The 12,798-nt window shown below is 45.2% G+C and overlaps 1 non-coding gene across 1 annotated transcript; it reads left to right on the plus strand.

Moving 5' to 3' along the window:
• The first annotated feature begins 11,403 nt into the window (after window positions 1-11,403).
• Trnat-ugu (transfer RNA threonine (anticodon UGU)) lies at window positions 11,404-11,477 on the plus strand. Its single transcript has one exon. It is a non-coding gene; the product is annotated as a tRNA-Thr (tRNA).
• The last annotated feature ends 1,321 nt before the right edge of the window (window positions 11,478-12,798 follow it).

The raw sequence follows: 12,798 nt of genomic DNA on the forward strand, positions 1-12,798 counted from the left end.
AGAACTCAAACCTCCGACGGGGGAAGCCGCGCGCCTCAGACCGCGTGGCTACCCCGCGCGGCTAAGATGTCCAGTTCACTATATTTATAAGTAACCTACTAGATGACGTAGGAAACTCACTGATGCTGTATGCGAATGCTACAGCAAAGCTCCAGTCGGCTTGTGTGGCTGAGTGGTCAGCGCAGGTGACTGCCGAGCCAAAGACCTGAGTTCGATTCCCGGTACTGCCAGGTAGTTTTCCTTGGTGGGAGGAATGGAATGGAGTGCACTCAGTCTCGTAATGCCAGTTGAGGAACTATTTGACCAAGTAATAGCGGCCGGGACAGTGCTGTGCTGACTCCACGACCCTCCATTCCGTATGCAATGACGCCATTTGCTGAGGATAAGACGGTGGTCAGTCGGTACCGTTGGAACCGCCAGAGCCTGTGGACGGAGTTAAGCACGTTCCCGGTGCCAAATACCATGAAGGCAACCTCAGCAGGAATTCTTATGGGTCATCAAGCATTGCTTCTCAGGGCATTACGTACAGAGTATAGACCATATTTACAACGGATATGTTATCGATGACCTGCATCTAACGTTAATCTGCCTTCAATCAGAAGGTTGCTCAGAGCTTTACACTGTTTTACTAGAAATTAGCCTATTACAGGCAGTAAAGCACTACCTAACGTAGATCGGAGAATAATCCCACCCAGCTAATTATAGGAAAACCTGCAGTTTACCGCGAATTCCTGACTACACTGCCACCTGATCTTGTCCGCTTACTCAAGGCATTGCCAGAGTTAAATGTTACCCTAACTGCCAGAAAAACATTCTAATGTCAACGGGGATACCGAACTGTGTCCTAGGACATGGAACGCAACACTAACCTGCACAACCACCAAGTCAAATTCTGCAGTCTGTATCGTCCTACATTACTTGTAATCTACATAGGCACCCTACGTTACCAGATCAAGCGTTCGTCCAACAAAGACCTCCAAAAGACATGTTAGTTATCGGCGCCTGCGTCACCACAGAAGCCTCATCCTATTCATCGGCGAAAAGATGCGTAATACACACATCAAAAAATTTTTGCGTCACCCGGTTTCCCAGAACTCCTAAAGATACACCTTGACAGTGGAAATAGTATCACAGACACAGTCCATTTGGCTGTTCAGAGATGTCAGTAAGCCCACCCAAAGATGTAAACAAACGTGCACGAGCAGCGCCTATTATACGGAGGGGGTCCGACAGCCGGTCAATTCCAGTCATTCCACCTGGAAGGAGGTACACGGCTCGTGTTGTCTGTCGTTCAACCATGCCTAGACGGTTAGTACCGGGGTTCGATCGCGTCCGCATTGTTACTTTGCGCCAGGAAGGGTTCTCAAAAAGGGTAGTATCCAGGCGTCTCGGAGTGAACTAAAACGATGTTGTTTGGACATGGAAGAGATACAGAGAGACAGGAACTGTCGATGACATGCCTTGCTCAGGCCGCCCAAGGGCTACTACTGCAGTGGATGACCGCTACCTACGGATTATGGCTTGGAGGAACCCTGACAGCAACGCAACCATGTCGAATAATGCTTTTCGTGCAGCCACAGGACGTCGTGTTACGACTCAAACTGTGCACAATAGGCTGCATGATGTGCAACTTCACTCTTAACGTCCATGACGAGGTCCGTTTTTGCAATCACGACACCACGCAGCGCGGTACAGAAGGGCCCAACAACATGCCAAATGGAGCGCTCAGGATTGGCATCACGTTCTCTTCACCGATGAGTGTCGCATATGCCTTCAACCAGACAATTGTCGGAGACGTGTTTGAAGCCAACCCGGTCAGGCTGAACGCCTTAGACACACTGTCCAGCGAGTGCAGCAAGGTGGAGGTTCCCTTATGTTTTGGGGTGGCGTTATGTGAGGCCGACGTACGCCGCTAGTAGTCATGGAAGGCGCTGTAACGACTGTACGACACGTAAATGCCATCCTCCGACCGACAGTGCAACCCTATCGGCAGCATATTGACGAGGCATTCGTCTTCATGGACGACAATTCGTGCCCCCATCTGGCACATCTTGTGAATGGCTTCCTTCAGGATAACGACATCGCTCGACTAGAGAGGCGAGCTTGTTCTCCAGACATGAACCCTATCGAACATGCCTGGGATCGATAGAAAAGGCTGTTTATGGACGACGTGACCCACCAACCACTCTGAGGGATCTACACCGAATCGCCGTTGAGGAGTGGAACAATCTAGACCAACAGTGCCTTGATGAACTTGTGGATAGTATGCCACGACGAATAGAGCCATGCATCAATGCAAGAGGACGTGCTACTGGGTATTAGAGGTACCGGTGTGTACAGCAGTCTGGACCACCACCTCTGGAGGTCTCGCTGTATGGTGGTACAACATGTAATGAACAATAAAAACAGCGGAAATGATGTTTATGTTGATCTCTGTTTCAATTTTCTGTACATGTTCCGGAACGGTCGGAACAGAGGTGATGGAAAACTTTTTTTGATGTGTGAATGTAATGGCCCTAGTCATCTTATGTGAAAACTATACCTAAACCGTTTCTTAAGGACATTCCTGAATATAATGAGAAGGGGATGTCTATAAGATTGTCCAAGTCTATTCTTCAGTACATTAAGAATCGCTTAGAGCCCCTTCACGTCAGACTTGTGGTCGACTCCACATCTAGCCGAGATTAACCTCAGTAATAAGCAGCTGGTTATTGAAACGGTAACACCAGAATGACAGCAAACAAAGAAATTTGTTCATACAGAACAGTAGGAAGGTTATCCTTCTTTCCCTGTAGTTTATTCCTATTTTTCTAAGAATTTCTAACATCTTGCACCATTTTTCCAGGTCGACGTACGCCACAAAAGTAACTTAATTTATCTTCAATCTTGTTTCTATTATCAGCCACCACGTCAGAATTGCCTGTCTGGTGTCTTTACCGTTCTTAATGCCAAACTGATCGCCATCTAACAGTTAGTTTTAGTGGGTGACAGATCTGGAGAACGTGATTGTCAGGATAACAGTCGAACACCCTCTTCATCGTGGTAGGTCAGGACAGCACGCATAACTTGCGGTCTTGCATTATCTTGTTGGAGATATCATCACAGAGTCGTTAAATGGAAGGCACAGCCACAGGCCTTAAGGGGGGAAACCACATTAGGAGGCTCTTTTACACTGATCTTTTTGGATTTTTGTTGGGTGGGAAGAATTAATTAGAATTTAATAAAATTTAGACATCATTTCATTCATATTTCGAACAGTTTTGTGAATTTATTTGGATAATTTCAGCCAAAAATAACAAAGTTACACTGTGATGTCTACCGAAGCTTGTGGATACAGTTCTCCAATTGCGTGCTGTGTTGTCATTCCGATTTTCATCTGAAATCAAAAAGGTTTTTATTTTATATTAATAACTTATTTTCTAAGAATATTAACCTCAATGCAGGTGAAAATAATGAAAATTAGAAATTTTGCAGGTGTTGGAACAATTTAGTTCGATTTTCAAGATTTTTTTCTCTAATTATGCAAAGAAAAATACCCTTAAAATCAGATATCACAAGTTGGTTCATATAATTCGTAATTTTATAAAGAATCATACTAGCAATTTTCATAATTATCGGTTCCATACTTTTTGAGTTAGACTGCACGCAAATGTGAAAAAAAGTTATTTCCAGATGAAAGCGTTTGAAAAAAAATCTCGGAAACTACAAATTCTAGGAAGTTAACAATAATGTGAAATGCTTACCGATTAATCTGCGGTTCCAGCACCATATAGTAATCCTTCTTCTTCCACATAAGCTTCGTTTTGCGCTTGCAGCAGTGCTTTCTGAGCTTTCCGGCCTTCCTTCGATTCCAATGGACTACGTCGATACTGCAGGCTCACGCGCTGGTTATCCATTTGTTCGGCATAACTGAAGCATTGCGTGCCTGCTACAATTCCTGCCTCGTTCATGACCATCAGAAGGAATGAATTTCCTTCATTGAATAAGCACGTTGCTAGATACGACGCCAATTCAACGACTTTTAGTCCGGAGTCCAAGTATTTCGGAGCCGATCACCAAATAGTGGAATTAAAATTTTCATTCACATTTTGTGTGTGGCCACCTAAACACCTATCCAGTAATTCATCAAAATAGGTTCAAATGGCTCTAAGCACTATGGGACTTAACATCTGAGGTCATCAATCCTCTAGAACTTAGAATTACTTAAACGTAACTAACCTAATATCATCACACACATCCAAGCCCGAGGCAGGATTCGAACCTGCGACCGTAGCAGTCGCGCGGTTCCGGACTGAAGCGCCTAGAATCGCTCGGCCACACCGGCCGGCAGTAATTCATCCCTTGATAAATCTTCATGTACTGGAAGAATGTGCACTCGGTTCTAAGCTCATAAAATCTAAACGAATGCGAATTTCGTTTTGAAATTTTGACAGCGTTTCTTTGCACAGTTAAGCTATCGATTTAGCAATAAAAAAAATCGGATTTTTTGAACCTGCTATATTCTTGGATAGTGTTAAGCTAACGGTTTATGCAACAAAAAATCTGGTTTTTTGAACCTTCTAATGTGGTTTCCCACCTTAACAAGTCAGAAGCGTAACACCTGCTATCCAAATCACAGGTGGTGATCGTGTTGCGAGCAACATGGCACCCTGGGTTCGTATGACAACGATGAATGCAGTCTAGCAGCCTTCGTTCTTCTCAGAGCATCGAAACACACACACACATACACAATCCATTCCTTACCATTGCTCTTCCAAGTTCTTTGCCATCTCTGACAGAATTACGATCTCATCGGCAAACTTTGAAGTTGTTATTTCTTTGAGAGCGCGTCTTATGTCAATGCCAAAATTGCTCTGAATTTCATATCACGTTCACAGTCCTCCTGCGCTACTTTGCATCGCCTCTTACGTTTAACATTTCTTCTACTTGAACTTTTATCCCCTTTCCAGATTTCTCCTTGGTTCCCTTTACTACTTGCTCGGCGTACAGACTGAATAACATTGGGGATAGGTTACAACCTGTCTCACTCCCTCGTCAACTGCTACAGCCCTTTCATGTATAAAGAGGACGGCCAACGACTTGCCGTACGAAGGCCGTACAAGCCACAATCGGTATGCCAGTCAGACAAAATCTACGTGAGCACCAGGCTGAAAACATCCGTTTGATAAAACACCGTGTCCTGCTGCGAGAAGAGGTCCGTAACTAAATTCTGCACATCCTCGTTCGTCAGTAATCGTCGCTTTTTTAAAGGACCGAAGGCGTTATAATCACATTGGGAGAGATCAGGACTATAGGGCGAGAGCTCTGTCCCACGCGAGTTGGCGTAAATTCTGTGTTACGACGTCTGCGATATGGGGACGTGCGTTATCACAAAGGAGCAGCACCCTTCGGCGCATCGCTTCACAACGGTGGTGTTACTGGGAAGTGGGGATGAGGGGTACACCAAGGATGGAAGGTCAAGGCCCCTGTAATGTCACTCCTTAAACAACAACTACCAAATTCATTGTTTATTCCAACCAGGTAAGAGACAATCAACATAGGCATCTTTTTATAAAATATTACAGATATCTTGCTTCTCAAGCAAGACAGGAGATAACAATTACCAACAGACTTAAAGAGATGACCCACAGAGATTTCAAATAAATTACGTTATGAAACTGACTTAAAAAATGGCATTTTTTTTAATAATTTACAATATGAAGGTGTAAGACGCCGTGGTCTCCTGACCTTCATTGCTTACATATTTCACCCTCACAATCATATTCCGCACATCAAGACGCTTCATTCGAACCCAAACTCGATAAGATAAAGTCAGTGTTGTATGAACTCATGTAAACGATACGCAAATAACAAGTGTGCACTGGTGTTGAGATACTCGAGGCTGGAGTACACACACACATCCAAGACACGACGGTCACAAGAGCTTTTAGTTCAGGAGAGGCGGACCGCACACTGAGAGGCCAGTCCCTTCAGAGGACGATTCAACCTATCTACGTCGGACGGCGACCGCCCGTGGAGCGGACAGCGTTTGACCGAGTGGAAGGGGAGAATGACCCCGTGATCGGCTTAAAAGCAAATTCCGCTACATTATGTGGGAGCGCCCAGCCTACGCATTCTTTACAAACATAGCATGCAGTTTCAGAAGTTTTCACAGGGAAACAGCAAACGCCAAACGCCGATGCTACAGATTTCCGGATTGGTCGCCTTAAACGAAACGTCACTCTCCGATTTTAGAAGAGCAATGCTGTTTGGCAGATGATATGCCTGACGCCTTGAGCTGAAGGAGTAATGGAAGAGACTGAAAGATATACCGCTTCACGTCTGGCATGAAGAGGGGCCGTTCCGTTGTCGCTCTTGGAGCGAGAACACATAACGAGATCGTGTGCGCTAGTACGTGTACTCAAAGAGTGAGGAACAATTCTCTCCTCAGTACTTCACTGGGAGAGCACCTCAGTCAAGAGTGAATCGGAGTGCGACTCTATATTGAATCCTTGCGATTAAGCATTGTTCACTCTGTTGGCCGCCACACTTATTGTGCAGTGTGAACAGACAGAGTTATAGTTAAACGCCTGTGAGCTAATTTTTGAGTGGCATTGCGGTCGACTGGTTATCTGACCGGTGTACCACGCCAATAGTTAGACTAGGGGCGAATAGTAGTCCTTGACTTCATCAAGGTGTAGGAAGAGTTTGATTGGCAAAGGTCAATCCAGACAGAACGAGAGTTATCTTATTTGTCAGCAGCAAGCGGCGCAGACAGCAGTCATCACAGCTTACAGTATTGTGCGCTACTGCTCTTGCAAGCCCCATAATTCCTCCACAACAATCCACTTCACTGCATTTCACACGCGACAGCCTCAACTGTACCTAGCAACATTCTAACAGATAATTATTCAAGTTGAGTAGGCGCATCTCTCAGCCGTTCTGCCAAGTCAATAACAATCTTAAACCTTGCATAGAAATTTCATTAGCGAATCCTATCCTTAAGAGGTAACTTCACATTCTGAAAAGAACCCGGAAATAACTTGTTCAGTTCATAACTAAAAGTGTCATTGTGATTTCTCAGAATTTTTGCTAAATAAATAACAATTTTCGCTAGTTTCATGTTTTTCTTACACTAACTAGCACTACTCCAGTACCCGAGTATCTCACGAGCTACATAAGAAATTTTGTGAATTTTTGTGTCATTTCCTTACAGCGGGCGATTCCATAAGATATTTATTGCTGAAAGTTTTTCAGGCATTTCTCTTTAGAACGTTAGGAGCGTCTGTCTGATTTCTGTAGTAGTGTGGGGTTGGAAATTGCATCTTGCAGGAGCCACAGGGTAAAGGGTACATTTCAGATTAATCCGTTGCGCAGAATGACAGAATAGCACCCACACGCTTACGAAGGTAATTTACCAAAAGCATCAGTTTGTTTAGAACCCCCAAAAACCCAACCAGCACAACACGTGACCATAATAATTCATATTCAACAATTTTAAAACCCCTTTCTTTTCTAAAAAGACACATGAAATAGATTATATTTATCAAATGGGAAGTGACCCCAGGCTGCGCTGGGCAAGGGTGACTTAAATGGCGGAAACAGCAGACCGGCCGTCCAAACAACACCTAAACGTCGGAGCTCAACCAGGAGTCACTTCCCATTAGACGGCACGCCACAGCTTCTGTACACCGAAGCGGGACGTGGCGCCGCATCCACACACCCCAACTCGCGGAAACTGGAACACAAACAGACCGCAGAAGACACGGCAAACACCAACCAAACATCAATCAATATACGTCAATAAACCGATAAAATACACAAACCAATTACTGTTGAGTGGGTGCATTCAATAAGTGCACGTATATAAGGAATTGCATATAAATGAGTAGCTTTGCCAAATACGAGTTTTACTAATAACAGAACAACTGGTTACGATTTGTTTCTTTTACAGCAATAAACCAGGGTCGTCGCTAGATGGCAATAAACGCAAAATCACACGCACGCCTTCTTGCTAATCTGCCTTTTAATAGTCATCCAACCAGCAGATTTTAAAGCAAATAGTAACTGCTGGTCTGCATAAAGTCACACAGACTCTGCCGGCTGCCAACCGACCAACAAGTTCACCCGCCGCAACGCAAATCGTTTGACGAAACGAAGGCATCAAAACCACTTACACGTACGACGGAGAGCGTTGTTCGAGATTGTCTCGAGGGATGGGTCTCTCCTAGAACACAGGCCCCAAAGCAATGCGACGAGCAGCGCCCGAAGTTGACATCAGACAGGTCCACCACAAACTCGCGGCCGTCTTGCAAGGTAGACCGGCCGCGCCACCGCTGCCCCACCCGTGTGTTTGCTCCGTCGTCCCCTCAAGCACGTCCTAGCGCCTCGTAGACAGTCCGGCGACCAACCCCCCTACCGCAAAAACCCGCCGCCAGATCACAACAGGGGCCAAGATAGAAGTACACCCGGGTAATAGATAGTACTGCAATAAGTGCTGGTGTGCCAAAAAAGGCGCACCACGGCTCAGGTGGTTTTCGACAGACATGTTACATCATACGCTTTTTTCATTCTCCGATGGATGTCTGCCGGTGTTCATCGTTCGGCAGACTAGGAAAGAATAACAGCACGGTGGTCCTGTTTGGTAATAACGTCGCCATAGTCCACGTTTACGCATCTACCGCACGCACGAATGCCGCACATCCCTTGCCTATACGCCGCATCGGTGTCGCGCTACGTTGCATACACGCTGCAGCAACGCCGTCAAACTGAAACTATTTGATCGCCCCTTATACTTCGATTCATAGATAAAATGTATTCGCATTTGCGAATACGAACCGTCAGCTGTGTAAGGAAATAAAATCTAAGTAGATCCCTACATCTGGTTCCACACTATGCAAATCACTGTGAAATGCATGGCACAAAGTGCTTACAACTGCATTAGGATTTTATCCTGTTTCATTTGCGAATGTAGCACGCGGAGAATAGGGAGAGTGAATTCCGTAGTGGAACACGCCAGTATTCCTTACTTAAGCCCGCCCGATTGGCCGTGCGGTTTAACGCACGGCTTTCTGTGCGGGAAGGAGCGCCGGTGCCCGGCACGAATCCGCCCGTCGGATTAGTGTCGAGGTCCGGTGAGCCGGCCAGTCTGTGGATGGTTCTTAGGCGGTTTTCCACCTGCCTCGGCGAATGCGGGCTGGTTCCCCTTATTCCGCCTCAGCTACACTATGTCGGCGATTGCTGCGCAAACAAGTTCACCACGTACGCGTACACCACCATTGTTCTACCACGCAAACATAGGGGTTACACTCGTCTGATGTGAGACGTTCCCGCCGGTCGGAGTGGCCGAGCGGTTCTAGGCGCTACAGTCTGGAACTGTGCGACCACTGCGGTCGCAGGTTCGAATCCTGCCTCGGGCATGGATGTCTGTGTTGTCCTTAGGTTAGTTAGGTTTAAGTAGTTCTAAGTTCTAGGGGACTTATGACCTCAACAGTTGAGTCCCATAGTGCTCAGAGCCATTTGAACCAACCATCTTACCATTTCTCATACATACTGCTGCAGTTTTAGTTAATGAGCATGGTTCTTCAAACCATGAAAGTTAAGGGTCCTCATGAACAATGCTAGCTAATTAATGAAGCAATGCAAAGACTCCGTCAGAGCCAATGTAGTTACATTTGCATTCTGTTTAGTTGCTTCCAACCGAGTTTAAAAAAGCACTATTTACTGTGTTATCTATTCCAATGTAAATTGGTTAATGCTCAGGCATAGATACCCTGTATTAGGCAATCAAGTTATAGATTGTGAACATTTGCATTTAAATTCAGAATTATTTCAAGTTTTTCCCTGGACAGCATTGCTACTACTGTCATGGGTGTCGGTAACTGGTTTTATAAACCGTTACACCTAGCTCATCTAAGTAAGGTACGTGTTGTTGAGAGGCATATGTTACTGTTGACTATCTCATTGGCCATTTGTTTGTTAGTAGCACATTTATCTGCAAGGTTAGGTTACTGTGTTGTAGCAGAAACAGACGTAAGGGAAGAGTTTAGTGTTTGTGTCAATGAAGGTTAGGTTAGTCTTAGCACTGCCTTATGCTTTATCAATGAGCTTGACACAAGAATGCCTAATTAGGCTGGCGACCGATTTCAGTACGTAATGTTACAACTTGCTATTGTGCTGGGAGGAGTCTGTTCCTGAACCATCTATTAAATAGATGGTTCCGAAACACTCCAACAGAGTATAACTAATAGTAAATTTTACTATTAGTTATATTCTGTTGGAGTGTTTCGGAAACTAAGTCCAGCTTGATTTTTGTTTTTCCATTAGGTTACCTCACGGTCAGCTTGTCAAAAATTCCTCTCGGTTGCATGTTAGCATCGATTGCCGTTTAAGGTGGTCGGTGATACCGTTACACTACGACCGAGCCTATGTGGTCATTCACTTGCGTATGCCTTTTCATTGTTTCACTCAGGTGTTCTGACAGTTGTGCGAGCGCCCTTGAAGTCATCAGATCTGCTCACATGCCGTAGATGTCTTACTATGTCGTTAGAGGTTGTTCCACGACTGCAATTTGTACGCATAAGCTGCCATTATTCACTGCAATCAATCAATTCCCACCTGGTGTCTAGTGCTACGAATTATTATTTGTAGATTACGTGCCTACGCAACAAGTTATTTCATTTCAAATGATAATTAATTGAAACCCTCAGCTTCCGACAGGTGTTGTTGATACACCTCGATGAAGACAGCTGGAAATGTGTGCCACGACTGGGACTCGAACCTGGGATCTCCTGCTTACATGGCAGACGCCCTATCCATCTCTTCTTTTTTTTTTTTTTTAAGTCTCATTTTGTTCGTTTGAGTTCGTTACAACTGCTCGGGGCGGACGTCGCAAGACACCCGTTTCAGTTCGTCGTTGATCCATTAACTCAGTTTTTTTATTACAGAGGGCAGCTAACCCTGTGACCGAACACGCTGAACTACCGTGTCGGCCCATCCATCTGAGCCACCGAGGACACAGATGAATAGCGCGACTGCAGGGACTTATCCCTTGCACACTTCCCGTGAGACCCGCATTCCCAACTGTGCACAATCTACATACGTAAAATACCTAATAGACATCTGCCCATCCACTCATTACTCGCGCACACTAAGGTGGTGATTCCTGTAAGAGTTCGGGCAACCTGTGCGCATTCGCACAGACAAAGGTCAATGGCTGGGTAGCCTTTAACGATATATATGAAGATAGCAACTGTTCTCGAAAGATCTCTCACGGGAATCGTCACCTTAGTGTGCGCGAGTAATGAGTGGATGGGCAAATATCTATTAGGTACTTTACGTATGTAGATTGTGGGCAGTTGAGAATGTGGGTCTCACGGGAAGCGTGCAAGGGATAAGTCCCTGCAGTCGCGCCATTCATCTGTGTCCTCGGTGGCTCAGATGGATAGAGCGTCTGCCATGTAAGCAGGAGATCCTGGGTTCGAGTCCCGGTCGGGGCACACATTTTTAGCTGTCCCCATCGAGGTATATCAACGGCACCTGAGGGTTTCAATTAATTATCATTTATTCTAGAGAAGCTGTACGCTCATCAATGGTATCTGTTCTTTCGAGAACAGTTACTATCTTCATATATATTATTTCATTTTATTCAAGTAAGTGCTATAGCTTGCATGCTGGTTAGCAAACAGGTCAGTTATTATTTAAGAAAATTGTTTGTGAGTATTATCCTGTGCTTTACAGCAGATATCAGGGTAAGGTCTACATGTGGTTTATGACGGTAGCCTGTGTCGACACAATGGAATCTTTTTCACGTCAGTAACCTGCGCCCCAGGGTGTGTCAACAGACGCTGTCTCTATCGACGACGCGCCATTAATATCACTGTCACGCGCACTGTCACCTTCACTACCATTAGTATTATTAGCACGCTGCTGCAATTGGCGGGTCGTCTCAACACCTACAAAATAACTCAGTACATGGGTCTTTTAAAGTCGTAACAACTAGAATGTTTACCATCTGCCAAAGCTCTGGGTCTAGCACAGTCATACCAGCCGAACTGCGTAACTTTACTCTGTGTATCGTTGCTTGGATATTCATCATATGGATATTCAAACGGCCGGACGGTGTGGCCGAGCGGTTCTAGGCGCTTCAGGTTCGAATCCTGCCTCGGGCATGGATGTGTGTGGTGTCCTTAGGTTAGTTAGGTTTAAGTAGTTCTAAGTTCTAGGAGACTGATGACCTCAGATGTTAAGTCCCATAGAGCTCACAGCCACTTGAACCATATTCAAACGCAGTATGACTTGAATGTCTTGTATATTTACAATGACTTATTGTCGTCACTAGATCCTATAGAGAAGGTCGGAATATTCTATCATGGGCAGCTTTGGGATCCTGCAGCCCACGGGAGTACCTGAACATCTCAAAGACAGTTCTTTGAGACGAGTACCAAGTGTAGACGAGCATTTTCCAGTTGAAAAATGCCACCAAGATACTGTCGCATGAGAGGTAAGGCATGACTTTCGTCAATCGCTACCAGCCTTGACCTGAAGTCATACCCGATGGCTGCCCACACAAAGCCGCCAGCAGTAACGCCGCTGAGCCTCCCCAAAACACTGGAAGAATTGAACTTTTTCCCAGATCACAGTGATGGTCATCCAGGATAGTGCAGAACTGTGAGTTCCCTCTATTGTTCCTGATCTATATTAACGACAAAGGAGACATTCTAAGTAGCCGTCTTAGAGCGTTTGCAGATGATGCTGTCATTTACCGTCTTGTAAAGTCATCAGATGATCAAAACGACATGAAAAATGATTTAGATAAGA

The sequence above is a fragment of the Schistocerca serialis genome, chromosome 8, assembly GCF_023864345.2.
Source record: "Schistocerca serialis cubense isolate TAMUIC-IGC-003099 chromosome 8, iqSchSeri2.2, whole genome shotgun sequence".
NCBI lineage: Eukaryota > Metazoa > Arthropoda > Insecta > Orthoptera > Acrididae > Schistocerca > Schistocerca serialis.